The sequence below is a fragment of the Cololabis saira genome, chromosome 23 (assembly GCF_033807715.1).
Source record: "Cololabis saira isolate AMF1-May2022 chromosome 23, fColSai1.1, whole genome shotgun sequence".
NCBI classification, from domain to species: domain Eukaryota; kingdom Metazoa; phylum Chordata; class Actinopteri; order Beloniformes; family Belonidae; genus Cololabis; species Cololabis saira.
In genome coordinates, this window is record NC_084609.1 from 286,921 (window position 1) to 309,407 (window position 22,487).

The 22,487-nt window shown below is 45.1% G+C and overlaps 1 protein-coding gene and 1 pseudogene across 1 annotated transcript in view; one reads left to right on the forward strand and one right to left on the reverse strand.

The window, feature by feature from the left end:
* The window catches only part of LOC133424452 (zinc finger protein 431-like), a 71,848-nt pseudogene extending 66,312 nt beyond the window's left edge, over nucleotides 1–5,536 (reverse strand).
* Nucleotides 1–22,487, forward strand: part of LOC133424461 (zinc finger protein 239-like) — a 278,042-nt gene that overhangs the window by 132,290 nt on the left and 123,265 nt on the right. The window lies entirely within an intron of this gene.

Genomic DNA, 22,487 nt, shown 5'->3' on the forward strand with positions numbered 1-22,487 from the left:
GGTAACCCTTTCTTTTACAGTACAGTAATAACCAGGTAATACCATGGTAATTACACTGTAATTACCTAGTAGTACCTTCTATTTACAAGGTAATTACATGGTAACTACCGGGTAATTTACCCAGTAAGTACTAGGTAATTATGTATTTTCTTGTACCATGTAATTATGTGTATTCACCATGTAATAACATGGTAAATACCTGGTTGTTTAAACTAAACATTACTAGGTAATTACAAAGACATTAGATGGGAACTATGAGGGAAATTACAGGTATTTACTAGGTTAATTTACTAGGAAATTTTTACCTGCCTTTTCTCAGTAATTAAAGTGAAACTGGAATGTAAAAGAAAGCGTGTGTTGTTTCCATAATATTACCTGGTAATTGTAGATTATAATTAGAAAGATTTGATCTTCCCTCCTAAAGGGGAGTTTTTCCTTGCCACTGTTTGACTTAAGGTTTTTCTCCCACTATGGGAGTTTTTACCTGCCATTGTTTATATAATAATTGATCAGGGGTTTATGTTTAAACTTATGTTTATGTTCATGTTTTGGTTCTCTGGAAAGCGTCTAGAGACAACATCTGTTGTATTAGACACTATTTAAATAAAATTGAATTGAATTGAACAATTGGCAAAACGTCTGATAATTACCTCCCCTTTACCCCACAATTAGAAAGTTGGACCACCCCCCCTCACATATACCTCCTCACACACCACCACCATCTTGTAACAAATACACCAAAACTGGTGATCTGTCAAAGACTTTTTTTTTCTTCAAAAGGATAAAGAAAAAATTTAAAGTTCTGTATAAAAACATATTGTACAGTGTAAAACGTATTGCATAGTGTAAAACATAAAACTAAGCACAGTGTTGAAAATATAGACACATTCAGTCAATCAATGCAACAAATAAAAAATACAGTGCATTCAATAACGATATAACAAAATATTTAAATCTCAAACTGGCATGTCAAGGACCCCAGTATTATATGCATTTGGCCATCACCCTTAATCTCAATTTGTTTTTCCAGAGACCCTCACAGAAGCAAAGACTTCTATTATTATACTATTCTATCTAGACTATTATTATTCTCTACGAAGCCACTCTGGTGACATTTAAAAAAAATAAAATAATGATTTTGATAATGAACATTGATTATCTTGTGTGGGACATTGATTAACTCGTGGCCACGAGTTATCAATGCGTGGCCACGCATTATTTTATTTTTTTCAAATGTCACCAAAGGGGCTCCGTATTTCTCAATAAAATATGCTGTAAAACTGTCGTAAGCCAACTCATTGGCTGGTCAAATGGGTTAAGCATTAACTAGGAAAGGTACCGTTCGCTAACATGAATGCTAACATGACTTATTAAGCTAACGTTAAGTTTAAAATATGTATAAGATTATGGCGACATGACTTCTGGGTGGTACCTGACTGCGATGCACGTGTAGCTTAACAGCTAGCCTTCAACAACCTCTCAAATCCTCATTTTTACTTTTTTTTTTACCGACTAAACTGACAAGTCATCACAGCATAATGTCTCAAGGGAAGCCTGGGAGTAAACGACAAGGAAACAGCATGTAACCGTTGAAGAAAAAAAACAATGGTTACGATGCTGAGAGACGATCTGGACTACGCCATAGCTAACACTGTTAGTTCTGCTATGCTAGCGCAGAGGCAGAAACTCAGCGAGTTCATTCAGTCTGCAGTGAAAGAAGCGGTCAACGACATCCTCACCCCACAGCTAGCAGAACTGACGCAGCAAATACAAGACACCAAGGCTACTGTGAGTGAGCTGGCCAAGAGCTTTGAGTCGTTACATGAATCCATTCAGAGTAACACAGCTAAGTTTGACACGCTACAAGCTAAAGTGAGAGCCAATAAACATCAAACCAACGATCTCCAGCGACAAGTGGAGGAACTCACCACGAAAATCACCCAGATGGAGGACCGCAGCCCAAGAGCTAACGTGAGACTGGTCGGGCTGAAAGAAGGTGAAGAAGGTTCGGACGATCTGGACCCTAGTGGTCTGTAGAGGACCTGCAGGTCTGGATCTGGACCCTAGTGGTCTGTAGAGGACCTGCAGGTCTGGATCTGGACCCTAGTGGTCTGTAGAGGACCTGCAGGTCTGGATCTGGACTCTAGTGGTCTGTAGAGGACCTGCAGGTCTGGATTTGGACCCTAGTGGTCTGTAGAGGACCTGCAGGTCTGGATCTGGACCCGGGGTCAGAACCCCCATCTCAACCCGACCCTAAAAATTGATTCTTATGTCTAAAGATCGATTTATTTTCATTATTACATTTTCACCCAGTGAACTTTAATCCCAGTCGTCACATCATTTAACTTACACATGTCCTGTTGAGATGTTGCAATTTCTTTCTTTTTTTGCACTTTAAATGGATATTGAAAGGAATATTTGAGTTGTTTATTTCTTAGTTATTTATTTCATACAATTAACTTTTGGAATTTTATTGTTTTTGCCCAAAAAAAGATGTTTTGTTGGACACGAGAATAACTGGTGCCATATTCTTGTCTTTAAATATGTTTAAAGGTATGAAAACATTAAAGTTTTCAGTTATAATTGCATAAATTGTTTATATTTCATTACTTTATACACTGCCTTATAGGGTTAAATATTAGGGTTAAATTTGCATAAAATACTAAAAACCAAATTCTCAAAAATTAAAAACTGAAAAAACACATAAAAGTGAAAAAATAAAAACGGAATGTGTGAAAAACTAAAAGTGATTTCCTCCTTCTGTGTTTCCTCCCTGGATCTGTTTGGTAATTCTGACCCACGATGTTTCTGTTTCAGTTCTATCAGCATTCTGGGAGCTGATTGGTCCTTACAGCATCATTAGCTGCAATACTTGCTGTTGAATCTCAATATAATACTAGTATTCATATGTTGCAGAACTACAGTCATAATTCACGGAACAGCTGAAAAAAGTTTTAATAACACTAACCCAAATCAATTGATCGAATCAAATCTTGATAATCGATTCTGAATTTTAACAATCAAATCGATTGTTTCCATTTGAATGGATCCCCAGCCCTGCTCACCATGTCCAGCTCCTCCCGCAGGTCGATCTTGGCCGGTTTCCTGCTGCGTTTCCCGGGATTCTTCACCTTCCCCTCCGGCATCTGTATGCAAAATCAAATAATCAATTCAAAAGTTGTGTAAAGTGCACTTTTATTTATAAAAGTATGAACGAAAGTGCCATAACATTTGTTGTGCAAACATCTCAGCAAACATCAGCACTTGTCAGTAACACATATTTAGTGTAAAAATGTCAAATAAAATATAGCTTATTACCACTGCCAGGGCATTAATGTCATCATGTTTTTTTATGAAAAATAAAAAAAGTCTACCAACAAAATCCTGATCCACAATCATGACATTAAATCAGGCCATTTCTGAGGAAACAGCAGAAACTTTTAACGGGGAGCAGCTTTACCGTCTATATTCAGCACCAAATGTCCCTGTTAGAAAGTGTGAAGCACAAAATCACTATTGAAATTTCCTTTACAGGGTCGAATCCTCCGTCTGGGAGAACTTTAAAATTAAAATGTCCATGTAACCGCTCCGTAATTTTAGCGTTAGAGTTTTTCCTCCAACTCTCTTCCGGTTCTGCAGCAGCCGGCAAAAGACTTTTCAAAACAAAAGCATGTGAGCAACATGCGTTAATGCGTGATAAAATAAATGTTGGTGTTAATAAATGAATGAGTTAACGCGATAATAACACGTTGACTTGCCCAGCCCTAATAAATATGCATATAAAAGTTGTATTGGATGGCAGCGATATTGAAAGAGGAAACTAAATCAGATTTCTTGGAGTAATAATGGATGAAATTAGCTGGAAATCTCATACTAAGCATGTACAAAACAAAGTTTCAAAGAGCATTGCAGTACTTAACAGAGCAAAACAGGTTTTGGATCACAGGGCCGTCCACATTCTTTACTGGTCACTAGTTCTTCCATATTTCACTTACTGTGCAGAAATTTGGGGCAATGACTATAAAACCAGGTTCCACTCATTACTCGTACTTCAAAAGAGAGAAATACGATACATTCATAAGGCTGGATATGGAGATCACACTAACTCACTATTCTTACAGTCTAAAGTACTAAAACTCATGGATCTAGTGGCATTTCAATCTGCACCAGTAATGTTAAAAGCAAAAAATCATTCACTACCGGATAAACATTCAGAAATTATTCATTGGGAGGGAAGGGGGTTATCATTTAAACTTCAAATCTTTATTCATGCGTACAACAAAAAGAAGTTTTTGTGTATCAGTTTGTGGAATTAAACTGTGGAATGGTTTGAATTTGGAGTTAAAAGAATGTACAAACATAAAACAATTTAAGAAGAAATATAAAGAAATGGTTTATTTGAGGTATAAAAGCGAAGACTGTGTTTAAAGATCAGCAGCTGTGTGTGTTCTGCTATTCTGTCATGTTGTCTTTGTCTGTTTATATACTTAGATATACGGATTATATTTATATCATAGTTATATTATATTTATATCATAGTTATATTATATTTATGGTAGAACTTATAACTTGGTTTAAACAGGTTATTTTTGTAAAAATGATATATATTTATACAAATTAGAGTATAGTATAAAAAATAAATACAGACATATAATTTATGTTTAGTTGTGGAAAGGGGGTGGGATTAAATAAGTTTAAACTTCCTCCCACTCCTTTTCCAACATGTAACTGAAATGTGTGTTTTGATGGTTTTTTCTTTGTGGTGGAATGAACCTGGATTAGTTTTTCTTGTCTTTTTTTCTTGTTTTTTATACATGTTAGAAATACATAAAAACGAACGAACAAACTCTAAAACTATGTGTGAATGTTTATGTACCAATACCTGATGTATTATTTTTACAAGAATATCTTTGTATCTAGGAAATCTGAGGATCTCAGGGTTTTATTGTGTGTTTTTAGGTAATAAGGTTATTATATTTATTATATGTATGTGTGTAATTTATAGTAGTTTTGCTGTGTGACTGGGCCCCTAGGAGTTAATCTGTGGAACAGCTTAAATACAGAAATGAAAATGTGGAGCACGTTATTACAATTCAAAAGCTCCTATAAATACTAAATGATTAATAAATATAAAACAAAGGGATAATACACATAGACACGTACATGTGTATGTACTATTGTATTATTGTTTATATAAATACTGTATAGAATTATATTTATTAATTACATTTTTTTGTGCATCCTTGGGATCAAGGGGTTCGAACCCACGACCTTCGGATCATGAGCCCGAAGCCCCAACCACTAGGCCACTCCGCTCCCGAACTCCGTGAATATAGTGGAGAAAAAAGGTGAATTAGCCGTTAGCCGTTAGCTCCCCACCTTGCTGTCGTCCATGCCGCGTCAACGGTCCCGTCAGCCGCGAGAAAACACGTCCTAAACCCACGAACTGCGGGTTTAAACACGTCCTAAACCCACGAACTGCGGGTTTATCTCGGTTTGGATTCGCTAGAAGACGAAAAATAAGAAGATATGTAGATGTTTTCGCTCCTCAGTTTACACCGTTGTTCTGCTTCTGCTGCTCCGGCCAAGTATGGGTAACTGCAGGCAGGGAGGGGGGGCGTGGTGCGAGGGGAGGGGGCGTGGTGAGAACTGCAGTGGGTGTGCTGCGATCCAAGCCAATCAGTGGGTTTACAATGACATCTCAATTTTGTATTATATTTATCTAATTTATTATAACTATTTCCATTAGATAATTGCGGATTCATCCAAGTATGTGTTTATCTATAATATACAGGCTACTGCTAAATGCCTAAATTGTAAATTGTGTATATATATATATATATATATATATATATATATATATATATATATATATATATACATATATATATATATATATTTAGACGTTTAATTCAGAGCGATTTAGGCCTACTAAGCAAGAACAAAAAATACATCAGATATGCTAAGTAGTATAACAGTGTCAAATATTAATTATACGTAAGGGTTAGTGTATCACGAAGATCTGTAATGATACTAAGCATATAGTAAATAGTGCTGTGCCTATATAAAAGATAAAAGTTTACGTGAACTGTGTGTGTGTGTGTGTGTGTGTGTGTGTGTGTGTGTGTGTGTGTGTGTGTGTGTGTGTGTGTGTGTGTGTGTGTATTTGCCTACCATCACATATTCATGCATTATTAATAGTTCCATGCATTTTTAGTGGTGGTGTATATACATGGTTATTAAAAATGAGCTTATAAGAGGTGACCTTAAAGTAAAGTGTTACCCTTCTTTCTTTCTTTCTTTCTTTCTTTCTTTCTTTCTTTCTTTCTTTCTTTCTTTCTTTCTTTCTTTCTTTCTTTCTTTCTTTCTTTCTTTCTTTCTTTCTTCAACCAGAGTTTATACATTTGCGACATACTGGACATTCACTCGAGAGCAAACCCCTTTGTCCCACCTGGTTTCTCAGGGTGCTCTATCAATAAAGTCTCTTCAATAGTTTGTCCCATAGTAATTCAAAAAGTGGATCACAAAGATAAAAGAATAAAATGATAAACGGTCGGGAAATATATGTTCCCCGCGTTTGAATTTCATTGGGCGGCTTGGTTTGCGGTACGCCCAGTGCTTAGTTCGCAGCACGCCCCCCTGTGATGTCACTCGCTACTCCCTGCCTGCAGTTACCAGGCCCCCAGTCTCGCGCTCAGCAGGCACGCCGATTTTTTCCAGTGTCCAGCTGCGGTACTGCAACAAAAAATCGCATGGGGCCCAGAAAGCTTTTTTCCCATAGACCGCAATAGTAAAAGAGAAGCCTCTAAAACTGTTCACAGGAACCTCCAGCTGTAATCACCGGCAATCTTTGTATTCTATATTTTTAAGTCATGGACTTTATATCCGTCAAAAATGTTTTATAACGGCCAGAAAAGTCAAAGAAAAGTCTCTTTCTGGGCTTTGTCCGTGCACTCGCAAAGCGCGGTCATGTGTGTCTCGGGAACGAGCATGGCTGAATCTAAGCCGTTCGGCGGAATAATCACTCAGAAAAGTGGAAAACACGGCTCAAAGGTGTGTTTTTGTGGTCTCTTAATTTTTTTTTCCATGACAAAAGACATTGGGTTTATAATAAAACCTCAGTAAACGAGGGGGAGCTGCTCTGATCAGTGTTGAGCAGCAGCTGAGCAGGAGACCCTCTGTCATTCATTGAGCTGGAGCTGCGCGCTATGGCACAGAGCTCAGGTGGGACGCTCAGGTCACACTCGGTCTAAACGCCCTGACCAGGGGGATCACAGACGGAAATGTTTAATAGCAAGAATAATAATGGTTTGTCATTCTTGTACTTAAACATTTCCGTTGTAGCCAACGGTGTATGGTTTGTGAAAATAAGATATCAGGCAGGAATAACACTTAATGTGAGCCCAGAAGCTGTAAAAGAATCAGAGAAAATGCAAAGTTAATTACGCCTAACATTCGGACTGCACGATCATTAATAGACAAAAAGATTTACCCAAAGGTATATAGATAAATAGCATATGACAGCTTGTGTTATTGTGGGGAATCCCATGTGTTTTTTTGTTTGTTTGTTTTTATAAAGATGACTCGTTTTATCCTTACTCAAAAAAATTAAACTCCACAAATTAACCACATTTAAACATAATATTTGACATATTTAAACATAATACTTGACAAAACTTGTAATACAAAAAATATTTGTCTTAATGTAAGTAATAAACTTGGGAAGTTTCATGGTGATACCTGCTATTTACATTTTTACCCTATTTTAGCCTATTAACCTGGGGTGTCTCATCTTAAATAAAAATGACTCGTTTTATCTTTAATTAAAAAAAACACACAAATGAACCATGTATAGTCTATAACCATGACTTTGAGAACAGCATCGGTTGATTTGCCCTATAAATCCCTAATTTCATTGTGTACATCTATCATTACCGGTCTGAAGGACTCATGAGCGCGCAGCGCTTGTCCAGAGCGCGCAGCGCTCGTTCTCATTGCCCCGGGGCATGATGGGAGGCCCCAGAGCATCATGGGAGGTGACTCAACTGCGCATGCTCTATGGGCCCGTGTACCAGGAAGTAAACCAGGAAGTCAGAAATTTTTTCGGCGGATGCGCTGGGTGAGCAAACTCTGTCACTACCTGATGTGAGTCCGCTACCCGATTTGAGTCACGCATGCGCAGTCGAGTCCAACATGTGCATTTCAGTGGAGAAGTAGTGTTGTCATTACCCGATTATTGATTAAAATGAGCGACTTTAATGTTTTCCACCATCTCCATGCCTACATGGAATCCGGAAGTTTCATCCTAGTTTGGGAAAAGCTGACAAATGGAAGATTACTCGTTCTATGAGTAATTACATCTTGAAAGGTAATTTGGCTATCATGCTTAGCTATGATTGCTAAAAATAATATAAATATTTTTTGCCAAAAATAATATAAAGATTTTTTGCATCAATACCCTTATATAGCATAACATTCCCTGTTGTTGGACGCAACTGCGCATGCGTGACTCAAATCGGGTAGCGGACTCACATCAGGTAGTGACAAACTCCATTGAAATGAATGGGCGGCCATTTTCGATCCTGTATCCAGTTATATAATACATCCATGCCCCGCAGCATAGACATATATAAAGGCTAGATGACTCGTCCGCGCTGCTGCCAATGGAGAGCGACGTCGTCACACGGCGGCCATCTTGCCACAGGAGAACTCGCTCAGAATAACATTGTGTTCAAAGGAGCATGTACTGCTTAAACAACCTTAACTTGCTCAATTCTCAACAGATTTTCAAACAGTTTGGTTTGTCATGAACGTCAGAGATGTAGTTATGACACTACATACTTGTGAATAATTATAAACATTGAAAAACGTACTTTTATATGAAAATAACCAGAAACAGATAGCCATGACATGGTTTTCATATTTAATCAATATTTCTATAGTATTCTTAGTAATATTTATAGTTACATTATAACATATATATATTATTACCATATAACATATAACATATATATATATATATATATATATATATATATATATATATATATATATATATATATATATACATATTATTACCATATAACATGTATTCATATGACATAACATATTAATATATTATTACATTATGATGTATTTACGTCATGACATTACATATGTGTGTCTATATATATATATATATATATATATATATATACACCTCTATCCATCCCCCCTTTCCATCCCTTATGTCATTTCATCAATGAATGTGGTTTTACTGCTATTTCAACATTTAGTCATTACCAGAAAAATAAGACCAGAAAAATAACTTATTTGACCATTTTCACCTGTTTCAAGTAAATTTTCACTTGAAATAAGTAGGAAAATCTGCCAGTGGGACAAGATTTATCTTCTTATTACTTCTTATAAGCAAGAAAATCTTGTTCCACTGGCAGATTTTTCTACTTATTTCAAGTGAAAATCTACTTGAAACAGGTGAAAATTGTTGTTTTTTTCCAGTCCTGAGTCTTGTTTTAAGTGTAATGAGATTTTTTTACTAAAATGAGACATTTTAACTAGAAATAAGACAAACATTCTTGTTAAGATTTTGAGTTTTTGCAGTGATCCATGTTACTTATCCTGTGAAGGACAGAGTCATATTGATAAGTTCAGAAAAGTGTTTTTTATTGTTGTGTTTTGATGTATTAGATGTAAGCCCAGTGGATATTTAAAGCTTACAGAAGGCTGCATTTAACTGCTGCTATGTCATTCCTGCAGTATTTCTGCAGGTGTTTTGGTCACTGCTATTATTTGTAATATATTATATTATTTGTAATCAGCACAAATTATCTGTCCCCATATGATAAAATCCACCATCCCCCCTGATTTTTTTTTTTTTTTTACAACTTGAGTACTGGTGGTCACCCTTGATAACTTGGGCAGGTAACGTTAACGTTAGTTAGTGGTGATACTATTATATTGATATTGATATTATTGTATACGGCTGCATGATTAGGTCGTTTTTCGCAACGAAGAGATACAATTTCAACATGTCCAAGCATCCCGAATCATACCCACGTTAATGACGTTTATGATGAACCAATCCGTTTGTAAATCCGTCAAGATTTCAGCAAGTTATGAGTATTTTTGTCTGTACAGACCACTCACCCTCCAACAGCAACAACTATAGCGCACGCATGCGCATCAGAGAGTCTCCTGTGGCAAGATGGCCGCGGGTGAACGACGCTGGAGACTCCGCCGTGAGTCATCTAGCCTTTATATATGTCTATGCCCCGCAGTCCCATGGATCTATTATATAACTGGATACTGTGCCAAAAATGGCCGCCCATTCATTTCAATGCATTCTGCTCAGGCCCCCAGTCTCGCGCTTGGCAGGCACGCCGATTTTTTCCAGTGTCCAGCCGCGATACTGCAACAAAAAATCCCATGGGGCCCAGAAAGCTTTTTTCCCATAGACCGCAATAGTAAAAGAGATGCGCTGGCTGAGCAGAATGCTCATCAAGGTCTTGACACTTCTGTTGATGAGACGGTGTGCTGAAGCAGGGAAACATCTAAAACATGCAGGACAGGGGTGCCTCGAGGACCAGGGTTGGGAAACACTGATTTAAAGCACCATTTCAGCTTTTTTATTATAAATAAGTGCTAAAAAATGTTTTGCATGAATTCTCTGTGCCCCAGCTGTGCCCCAGTACAGTCTTAAGTCTAGTGACGCCCCTGATGGGATCTCATCTGTTCCAGACCAGTCATGTAATCAACAATCATTTCAAGTGGATAATCAAACTATATTTATGTATAATTTAACAAGGAATGAGACAAAGCTTCAAGATTGAAAGAGAAACAAGGCACATTTATTAAAAACAAGACACGTTATAAACAAATATATACATTTATGTACAAACTATATACAACAAAAAACTATGTACAAAACTATATACAAACACCACCAGTACCAGTGCCCCCAACGCGACCGTGGCCCGTTGCCAGCGTTTTGGGCTGGCCACACTGGGAGCACGTGTACTGTTTACTGGCCACACTGGGAGCACGTGTACTGTTTACTGGCCACACTGGGAGCACGTGTACTGTTTACTGGCCACACTGGGAGCACGTGTACTGCTTACTGGCCACACTGCAGCCTCGGCTGCTTCCTCCTCCTGTAGACCGTGGTCCTGGACACGGCCGGTGTAGGAGGAGGTGGGAGGAGGAGGAGGAGGAGGAGGAGGAGGAGGAGGTGGGAGGCCCCTGGAGGAGGAGGAGGAGGAGGAGGAGGTGGGAGTTCCCTGGAGGAGGAGGAGGAGGAGGAGGAAGTGGTGGAGGAGGAGGAGGAGGAGGTGGGAGTTCCCTGGAGGAGGAAGAGGAGGAGGAGGGTCCTGGCTGCTCCTCTGGCCAGTATCCAAAGGGCAGCCCCCGCCCCCCCTGGACCAGGGACAGCCCTCTGGACCAGGAAGAGGATCCGCGGCCACAGCCGGAGCAGGACGATGCCGGTTCCTGCTCCAGCACGGTCCTCTCCCACCTCTCCTGCCGACGGCTGAACCTGGACAAACAGAGACAGGTCCACATCACGATGTTTCACTACAAGACCAATGCAAGGATTCAAAACTTACATTTAGTAAACATGTAAAAAAAAATATCAAAAACAATAAAAAGTAATCTACACTGTTTTAAATTGATCAGACATCAAATCTCATATAAAGCAGCACAGCTTTATATGCATGGAATGATTTTCTCCCATATGTCATATTGTGTTACAGTGTGGAGCCAAACTTGTGTAACTGTGATTAAGCCTATCTCATCTCTATATAATCAAGCCTTAAAAATAATGCATAAAAAACCGATGATGGCATCACTGTCACATATTGAAACAGTACAACATGCTTAGTTTTGATAATTTCTTAAAGTTTTCTACACTCAAACTGGTTTTTAAGTGTCTACAGAACCTAGCACCAGATGTTTTATGTAAGTTAGTTAGCAGGCAGAATAGTGGTAGGATCACCAGGGGAACAACAAGTGGTAACTGTAAGGTTGAACGCCGTAAGACCTTTGGGCAGTCAGCGTTCTCTATAAAGGGCTCTCAAATGTGGAACACACTGCCAACTGAGATAAAAACAACTCAAGATTTTAAGGTTTTTACTAAAAATGTCAAAGAGTGGTTGAAGCAAAATCAGAAATGTACGCATTTTTAATCACCTGTAACCGCTAATAGGGTGCTCTCTTGCAAGCTGAGAATTGTAAATAGGATATAGCTTTGCATGTTGAAAATTGAATGTATCTTTGTATTCTTTTTCTCCTTTCTTTCGTTTTCTTTTGCTAAAAGCCTAACTAGGGACAGGAGATGGAAACTAGCAATAGCTACAATCTCTGTATGCAGAACATCAGTCACATTGGCTTGTTTGTAATGAGTGAATGTGATCACATGTAAACCTGCATTGTCCCTATTAAATAAAATAAATTAAATTAAATTAAGTACAGACTCTGGCTCAGTGTGGGAGCTCTTACCACTGGGACAGAGTCCTCTGATTCAGCTCAAAGAGCTGAATCTCAGTCTGAGCATCAGCCTCAGGTACCAGCACCGTCTCCTGATGGACACGTAGTCTCCCTGATGGACACGTAGTCTCCCTGATGGCCACGTAGTCTCCCTGATGGCCACGTAGTCTCCCTGATGGCCACGTAGTCTCCCTGATGGCCACGTAGTCTCCCTGATGGCCACGTAGTCTCCCTGATGGCCACGTAGTCTCCCTGATGGCCACGTAGTCTCCCTGATGGACACGTAGTCTCCCTGATGGACACGTAGTCTCCGTGATGGACACGTAGTCTCCCTGATGGCCACGTAGTCTCCCTGATGGACACGTAGTCTCCCTGATGGACACGTAGTCTCCGTGATGGACACGTAGTCTCCCTGATGGACACGTAGTCTCCCTGATGGCCACGTAGTCTCCCTGATGGACACGTAGTCTCCGTGATGGACACGTAGTCTCCCTGATGGACACGTAGTCTCCGTGATGGACACGTAGTCTCCCTGATGGACACGTAGTCTCCCTGATGGACACGTAGTCTCCCTGATGGCCACGTAGTCTCCCTGATGGACACGTAGTCTCCCTGATGGACACGTAGTCTCCCTGATGGACACGTAGTCTCCGTGGATGAGCGACCAGCGGGTCTTCATGATCCTCCCACGCGTGTGGCGGCAGGATGGAGACGGCAGAGCTGCTGCAAACGGCCTCCACCAGGCGGCTGCATCTGGCCCGTCTGCAGGGCCCGAGTTGAGTGGGAGCAGCAGCTGGAGTTGAGACATACGCTGTTAAAATACGGCACACGGCAACAGAAGCACCAGAGCTGTTTGAAGTGAAACTCACCGCTGGAGACTTTCCTTGCCAGGACAGGAAGTGTTCTTCCCCTTTGCTGCCTTGAACCGCCCCTTGGACCGTCTGTCCTGGTGTCTGGACGGGTAGACGACTCTCCGCTTGTCCTGCTCTGGCAGGCGTTGCCAGAGCGATGAGTCTGTCTACCCGTCTCTCTCCGAGCCCCCGGAGACTCCTGGCTTCCACCAGGGCCCTGGCAGCTTCAGGACGTGCTGGTATCCCGGCTGGCCCTCAGGACCCTGGACCTCCTCCTGAGGAGGAAATGGACAAGAAAAAGACCGTTGTGAACAAATAAAACCACACGATATTAAGAATGCTGTTTGCTTCTCCATCGTGTACATCTTCTGCAACACTGTACAATGTTTGTGTCTGTTAAAGTCAGCTGTGAGTGTGGTGGTTACCTCACAATGTGAGGATGCTGCGGAGCAGGAGAACGGTTTCCAGAGGCTCTGGGAGAGTCAGGGGCGGCCGGACCCGATGGTTCAGACCTGGTCCTGACTTGGATCAGCTGACTGGGATGCTGCAGTGCTGGCAGGGGTTTCTGGGTAAAGACGAAGGGGTCCAGGACTTCCTCCTCTATGCCCTCATCCACCTCTTCCAGCTCGGTCACGGCAGCATCCTCATCCGGAGTGTCAGGGTCCAAGTTCACGTCCTCAAACACGCTGGCCGTCTGCTGGAACAGGAACTCCAGACCCATGAGCTCCCCTGTGGACAAAGTCAACAGAAACTGCTGCAGATCTGTGTCACGACGCTGTACCAAACAGGAAAAAAAGCCTGGGTTTCCCGTCATCTAGCGGTGTGCGCAGCGGGCTTGGTGAAATCCCTAACCATCGGACGACCAAGCACCTTTGGCTCTGCAGGTTAAGGGCGTGTTTGAGGTGGAACTGTAGGAGAGCAGAGGTTCTTTCTCAGCTGCATCCAGAGTCGCTGCTGCGCGCTCTTCCTTCCACCTCACCAGTCCGTCCACCAGGAACGCCTGAAAGTATTTGGCGCTAGCAGACGTTCCTAAGGGGAGACATTTGTTTGAATCCAAATCAGGTTCAAGCTCGTATGAAATGACATTTTTTTCCTGACGACAGACACGAGTGCACGTACCTGGATGAACCGGTGGAGGTGGAGGTGGAAACACTCCAGGGAGGCCGAGCCCCTGGTGCAGCGGTAGACCGCGAGACTGACCCCCCCTTTGGTCAGCCTGAACCGGTCTGAACCGGTCTGAACCGGTCTGGGTGTACAGCTGGACACCGGGGGGGTCCTGAATGCAGCTGAGGTGGCCCCTCTGCTACTCCAGATGTTCTGGATGCGGAGAGCGTCCAGGAGCGGGATGTCCAGGGTGTTGCGTCCTGCGGGTCCGAAGGTGTCCAGGAGGTCCTGGATGAGGAGCGCCGTCTCCTCGTCCAGGAGGTCCTGCATGAGGAGCGCCGTCTCCTCGTCCAGGAGGTCCTGCATGAGGAGCGCCGTCTCCTCGTCCAGGAGGTCCTGCATGAGGAGCGCCGTCTCCTCGTCCAGGAGGTCCTGCATGAGGAGCGCCGTCTCCTCGTCCAGGAGGTCCTGCATGAGGAGCGCCGTCTCCTCGTCCAGGAGGTCCTGCATGAGGAGCGCCGTCTCCTCGTCCAGGAGGTCCTGGATGAGGAGCGCCGTCTCCTCGTCCAGGAGGTCCTGCATGAGGAGCGTCGTCTCCTCGGCCCCACGCGTCCTGCGCCGACAGTGGAGCCTCCACTCCTCCCTGGTGAGCCTCCGGATCACCTCGGCGTCCGTCAGTCCAACCATCCCGCCTCTCCCCTCCAGATCTGACTGCTTTGCCCTGATGAGACGGCGGGCGTCTTCGGGTCCACCTGGAAGATGCAGTAAGACAGCGGCCTCATGAAGGTGGGGTACAGCTCGTGGCTCTCGGTGGTGACACCTGACGCGAAGCGACGCATCAGGTGCCAGATGTCCAGGCGGACCACGAGCTGCGTCCACTCCTGTCAACACAGACAAAAGCACGTGTAATTACTGCCACACCCGTTTTCTGTGCAGCTGATGCGGCATCATTGTCAGCTGTAACGTCAATTCATACCGATAATAAGGCAGCCGTCTTTGACACGCCGTCTCTGTTGCAGCAGTCGCGGTCCACGTAAAAGATCCGGGGGGGAGGAACCTCGGCGAGTCGGTACCGCCTCATCAATCCGGCCGCCATCCCGGACAGGCCCTCGGACCCTCGGAGCAGGTGAGGAGCTGATGAGGACCTGCCCGTGCTCGTTACCCACGTTGGTAACCCAGGCGGCCGTGTCAGCGGCGGTACCCGCGAGCTTCTTCCTCACCTGAACAGAAAGGTTCATTTCAGTACACAGACAGAGCTGAGGTTTGCAGACATCTGGGAGGAAAAGTCAAGTATTAAAGTTATAAAACCTTCTTAGTGGAGTCCATCTTTAAAATGGACCCGAAGGTGGACGTGATCCTGCCCTTGTACTCCTCCAGCCGTGTCAGGATATCGTAGCCGTACACCGTCAACAGCCAGACGGGCGATGGCACGGGGGCCATCTGGGGCGGTGACGGGAACGGCTCCGTCACGGCGGAGGAGGACAGGAACGGCTCGCAGACGCCGAGGTACTGGATCGCTCTCCGCATCCAGGCGTCAGAGTGCTGCTCCTGCAGGGTGTTGTGCAGCCCAGTGGCACCGTTGCCCAGGGTGCGAGACCTCAGCTGGGCAATCACCCTCTGATCACAGGACAGCCTGCAGAAACCGGAGAGTCATGAGCACAAGAGCTGACACAGTTTTACAGGAACCCGTGGCAGCTGCTTCTTACTTGTACGTGAGTACAGCAGGAACCTGCAGCTGTAGGTGGGGGCAGCTGCTTCTTACTTGTACGTGAGTACAGCTGGAACCTGCAGCTGTAGGTGGGGGCAGCTGCTTCTTACTTGTACGCGAGTACAGCTGGAACCTGCAGCTGTAGGTGGGGGCAGCTGCTTCTTACTTGTACGTGAGTACAGCTGGAACCTGCAGCTGTAGGTGGGGGCAGCTGCTTCTTACTTGTACGCGAGTACAGCTGGAACCTGCAGCTGTAGGTGGGGGCAGCTGCTTCTTACTTGTACGCGAGTACAGCTGGAACCTGCAGCTGTAGGTGGGGGCAGCTGCTTCTTACTTGTACGTGAGTACAGCTGGAACCTGCAGCTGTAGGTGGGGGCAGCTGCTTCTTACTTGTACGTGAGTACAGCAGGAACCTGCAGCTGTAGGTGGGGGCAGCTGCTTCTTACTTGTACGTGAGTACAGCAGGAACCTGCAGCTGTAGGTGGGGGCAGCTGCCGGATGATGTCCTGTGACCATCCCCCCACCTTCTTCTTACATGGACGGCACTCCAGGTACTCAGTGGCCATGAGGTACCAGCCGTGGATGTCCAGGACCCTCCGGATGGTCCTGGACAGCCCAGCCTTGGTCAGGGACCCGCTGCACAAAGGCTGGGGGCCCGTCAGCTGCAGACGCCACATCCTGGGAGTAGGAGTGGGTGATATTTTACCGTTCCCGATAAACCGTCAAAAAAAATTCCCCACGGTAAGAATTTGCATCTCACGGTAAAAACGATAAATTCCCGTTGATGACGTTTTTGTGTAAAACTGATTTATGGTTCTGTGTTAAATCCACGCACAACGTACGTGAAGGAAGGAAGGAAATGAGAGAAAGAAAGAAAGAAAGAAAGAAAGAAAGAAAGAAAGAAAGAAAGAAAGAAAGAAAGAAAGAAAGAAAGAAAGAAAGAAAGAAAGAAAGAAAGAAAGAAAGAAAGAAAGAAAGAAAGAAAGAAAGAAGAAAAAAAAAAGAAAAAAAAGAAAGAGAGAAAAAGAAAGAGATAAAAAAGAAAGAAAAAGAGATAAGGAGAGAAAAAGAAAGAGAGAAAGAGAAAAAGAGATAAGGAGAGAAAAAGAAAGAAAGAAAAAAAGAGAGAAAAAAAGAAAGAAAAAAGAAAGAGAGAAAGAAAAAAAGAGAGAGAAAAAGAGAGAGAAATAAGAAAGAAAGAGTAAAAAGAAAGAAAGAGAAAAAGAGAGAAACAGAGAGAGAAAGAAAAAGAAAGAAAGAAAAAAAGAAAAAGAAAGAGGGAAAGAGAAAAAGAAAGAAAGAGAGAGAAAAAAGAGAAAAAAAAGAGAGAAAGAAAAAAAGAGAAAAAAAATAAAGAAAGAAAGAAAAAAGAGAAAGAGAGAAAGAAAAAAAGAGAAAGGGAGAAAGAAAGAAAGAAAGAAAGAAAGAGAGAAAAAAAAGAAAGAAAAAAGAAAGAGAAAGAAAAAAAGAGAAAGAGAAAAAAAGAAAGAAAAAGAAGAAAGAGAGAGAAATAAGAAAGAAAGAGAAAAAGAGAGAAACAGAAAGAAAGAAAGGAAAAAGAAAGAAAGAAAGAAAGAAAGAAAGAAAGAAAGAGAGAGAGAGAGAGAGAGAAAGAAAGAAAGAAAGAAAGAAAGAAAGAAAGAAAGAAAGAAAGAAAGAAAGAAAGAAAGAAAGAAAGAAAGAAAGAAAGAAAGAAAGAAAGAAAGAAAGAAAGAGAAAAAGAAAGAAAGAAAGAAAGAAAGAAAGAAAGAAAGAAAAAAAGAAAAAGAAAGAGGGAAAGAGAAAAAGAAAGAAGAGAGAAAAAAGAGAAAAAAAAGAGAGAAAGAAAAAAAGAGAAAAAAGAGAAAGAGAGAAAGAAAAAAGAGAAAGAGAGAAAGAAAAAAGAGAAAGGGAGAAAGAAAGAAAGAAAGAAAGAGAGAAAAAAAGAAAGAAAAAAGAAAGAGAAAGAAAAAAAGAGAAAGAGAAAAAAAGAAAGAAAAAGAAGAAAGAGAGAGAAATAAGAAAGAAAGAGAAAAAGAGAGAAACAGAAAGAAAGAAAGGAAAAAGAAAGTAAGTAAGTAAGTAAGTAAGTAAGAAAGAAAGAAAGAAAGAAAGAAAGAAAGAAAGAAAGAAAGAAAGAAAGAAAGAAAGAAAGAAAGAAAGAAAGAAAGAAAGAAAGAAAGAAAGAAAGAAAGAAAGAAAGAAAGAGAGAGAAAAAAGAGAGAGAAAGAAAGAAAGAAAAAAGAGAGAAAGAAAGAAAGAAAAAAAGAAAGAGAGAAAAAGAAAGAAAGAGAAAAAGAAAGAAAGAAAGATTCCCGTTGATGATGTTTTTGTATTGGTATTTTTTTATCATTATGGGGATAAATGCCAGAAATGATGGTGATACATGTTTTAGTCCGTACCGCCCATCCCTACCTGTGAGGATCCACAGGAACATCCACATGTGAAGAAGGGGTGGGGGATGCGGGAGGTTGGCTGTAGATTGGCCGGGGTTGGGGAGGCTGCCACCAGAGGTTGAGCTCGCTGATGAGCCGAGGCTTCCCCGAGCCGTCCCTGGAAAACAGCACCCGGACAATCCACTCCTGCTGCTCCGAGGAGAGAGCCGTCCCTGGAAAACAGCACCCGGACAATCCACTCCTGCTGCTCCGAGGAGAGAGCCGAGCTGAGAAAACAGCACCCGGCCAATCCACTCCTGCTGCTCCGAGGAGAGAGCCGAGCTGAGAAAACAGCACCCGGACAATCCACTCCTGCTGCTCCGAGGAGAGAGCCGAGCTGAGAAAACAGCACCCGGACAATCCACTCCTGCTGCTCCGAGGAGAGAGCCGAGCCACGACTGGGGCAACAGCTGGAGAGACGACATGCAGCAGCTTCAACATCTGATCTCATCTACATCATTGACTATCAATACAGTCCCTGTCTTACATCTCACCTCAGCATCTCCAGCAGCAGCTCTGGATGGAAGAAGGTGGGGGCCAGACACCTCCTCCCTGGGCGCGGTGGCAGGAGACGGAGCAGTGGCAGGAGACGGAGCGGTGGCAGGAGACGGAGCGGTGGCAGGAGACGGAGCGGTGGCAGGAGACGGAGCGGTGGCAGGAGACGGAGCGGTGGCAGGAGACGGAGCGGTGGCGGGAGACGGAGCGGTGGCGGGAGACGGAGCGGTGGCACGAGACGGAGCGGTGGCACGAGACGGAGCGGTGGCACGAGACGGAGCGGTGGCACGAGACGGAGCGGTGGCACGAGACGGAGCGGTGGCGGGAGACGGAGCGGTGGCACGAGACGGAGCGGTGGCAGGAGATGGAGCGGTGGCAGGAGACGGAGCGGTGGCGGGAGACGGAGCGGTGGCGGGAGACGGAGCGGTGGCGGGAGACGGAGCGGTGGCGGGAGACGGAGCGGTGGCGGGAGACGGAGCGGTGGCGGGAGACAGAGCGGTGACGGGAGACGGAGCGGTGGCACGAGACGGAGCGGTGGCGGGAGACGGAGCGGTGGCACGAGACGGAGCGGTGGCGGGAGACGGAGCGGTGGCGGGAGACGGAGCGGTGGCGGGAGACGGAGCGGTGGCGGGAGACGGAGCGGTGGCGGGAGACGGAGCGGTGGCGGGAGACGGAGCGGTGGCGGGAGACGGAGCGGTGGCGGGAGACGGAGCGGTGGCGGGAGACGGAGCGGTGGCACGAGACGGAGCGGTGGCAGGAGACGGAGCGGTGGCGGGAGACGGAGCGGTGGCGGGAGACGGAGCGGTGGCAGGAGACGGAGCGGTGACGGGAGACGGAGCGGTGGCACGAGACGGAGCGGTGGCAGGAGACGGAGCGGTGGCACGAGACGGAGCAGTGGCAGGAGACGGAGCAGTGGCAGGAGACGGAGCAGTGGCAGGAGACGGAGCGGTGGCAGGAGACGGAGCGGTGGCGGGAGATGGAGCGGTGGCGGGAGACGGAGCGGTGGCGGGAGACGGAGCGGTGGCAGGAGACGGAGCGGTGGCTTTAAACTCAGGCGTCTGCAGGTGCTGGAAGTAAAGGCGGGATGCTACTCGGGATGCTACTCGGGAGATGATGTTAGCAGAAGCTGATCTGATGACAAATGATTATTCACAATGTGCAGAGACAGACGCAGGTGAGGAAACCTTCAGGTGGTTGACTAGAGGGAAAAAGGCTGGTGTTTGTCTACAGGTGAGAAATGAGGATTTGGCAGGTGAGTAGAAGCGCAGGTTAGTAGACGCACCCCAGTTAGTGATCAGTGAGTGAGCACAAACAATATGATTTTATTTAACACAAACTTACTGTGTCTTCTATTTGTTTCCAAATAAGGTAAGTTTTTTTTTTAAACAAATAGAATAAAAAAAGAGAGACACCAGCTTCTTCAACTTCAACTGCATTTCCCCCACAGATAGAGAACGCCCAGATACAAAAGCTGTGATTCTGAAACAACAACACAAACTTCAACAGGCTTTCATGAGGGACGACATCCCCGTCTACTATAGTTAGAAGTTTAGTAAATAAAAACGTACTGAGCTGCAGCCCTTGAAGTCAAAGCAAAGACAGATGCTGCTGCTGTTAATGCTGCTGCAGCTGTTAATGCTGCTGCTGCTGCTGTTAATGCTGCTGCTGCTGTTAATGCTGCTGCAGCTGTTAATGCTGCTGCTGCTGCTGTTAATGCTGCTGCAGCTGTTAATGCTGCTGCTGCTGCTGTTAATGCTGCTGCTGCTGCTGTTAATGCTGCTGCTGCTGCTGTTAATGCTGCTGCTGCTGTTAATGCTGCTGCTGCTGCTGTTAATGCTGCTGCTGCTGTTAATGCTGCTGCAGCTGTTAATGCTGCTGCTGCTGTTAATGCTGCTGCAGCTGTTAATGCTGCTGCTGCTGCTGTTAATGCTGCTGCTGCTGCTGTTAATGCTGCTGCTGCTGTTAATGCTGCTGCAGCTGTTAATGCTGCTGCTGCTGCAGCTGTTAATGCTGCTGCTGCTGTTAATGCTGCTGCAGCTGTTAATGCTGCTGCTGCTGCTGCTGCTGCTGCTGCTGCTGCTGCAGCTGTTAATGCTGCTGCTGCTGCTGTTAATGCTGCTGCTGCTGCTGCTGCTGCTGCTGCAGCTGTTAATGCTGCTGCTGCTGCTGCTGCAGCTGTTAATGCTGCTGCTGCTGTTAATGCTGCTGCTGCTGTTAATGCTGCTGCTGCTGCTGCTGGAGGTGGAGGTGGAGGTGGCAGCAGCTGCAGTGGAGGTGGAGGTGGCAGCAGCTGCAGTGGAGGTGGAGGTGGAGGTGGCAGCAGCTGCAGTGGAGGTGGAGGTGGAAGCACTTGCCTTCTTCCTGTCTCTGCTCCGAACGTAGCGGACGGCGTTCTCCATCTGCGTGCCTGGAGCTGGCATCTTCCTCCGCAGGTAGTTGACAAATCTGTGCAGATGAGACCACATGTCAGGGGAATCAGTTACAACAACACACTTGTGCTAAACAGAAGATTATTACGCCCAATAGAGCTCTGATACCGGATCTTTTTCGGCTCCTCCGACTCGTACAGGCTCTGCAGGGTCTCAAACTTGAAGTCCCTGAAGCCAACAAGGGCTTGTCCCTCCTGACCGGGCTGGAAAGACCTCTCGTAACCAACAAGGGCTTGTCCCTCCTGACCGGGCTGGAGAGACCTCTCGTAACCAACAAGGGCTTGTCCCTCCTGACCGGGCTGGAGAGACCTCTCGTAACCAACAAGGGCTTGTCCCTCCTGACCGGGCTGGAGGGACCTCTCGTAACCAACAAGGGCTTGTCCCTCCTGACCGGGCTGGAGGGACCTCTCGTAACCAACAAGGGCTTGTCCCTCCTGACCGGGCTGGAGAGACCTCTCGTAACCAACAAGGGCTTGTCCCTCCTGACCGGGCTGGAGAGACCTCTCGTAACCAACAAGGGCTTGTCCCTCCTGACCGGGCTGGAGAGACCTCTCGTAACCAACAAGGGCTTGTCCCTCCTGACCGGGCTGGAGAGACCTCTCGTAACCAACAAGGGCTTGTCCCTCCTGACCGGGCTGGAGAGACCTCTCGTAACCAACAAGGGCTTGTCCCTCCTGACCGGGCTGGAGAGACCTCTCGTAACCAACAAGGGCTTGTCCCTCCTGACCGGGCTGGAGGGACCTCTCGTAACCAACAAGGGCTTGTCCCTCCTGACCGGGCTGGAGGGACCTCTCGTAACCAACAAGGGCTTGTCCCTCCTGACCGGGCTGGAGAGACCTCTCGTAACCAACAAGGGCTTGTCCCTCCTGACCGGGCTGGAGAGACCTCTCGTAACCAACAAGGGCTTGTCCCTCCTGACCGGGCTGGAGAGACCTCTCGTAACCAACAAGGGCTTGTCCCTCCTGACCGGGCTGGAGGGACCTCTCGTAACCAACAAGGGCTTGTC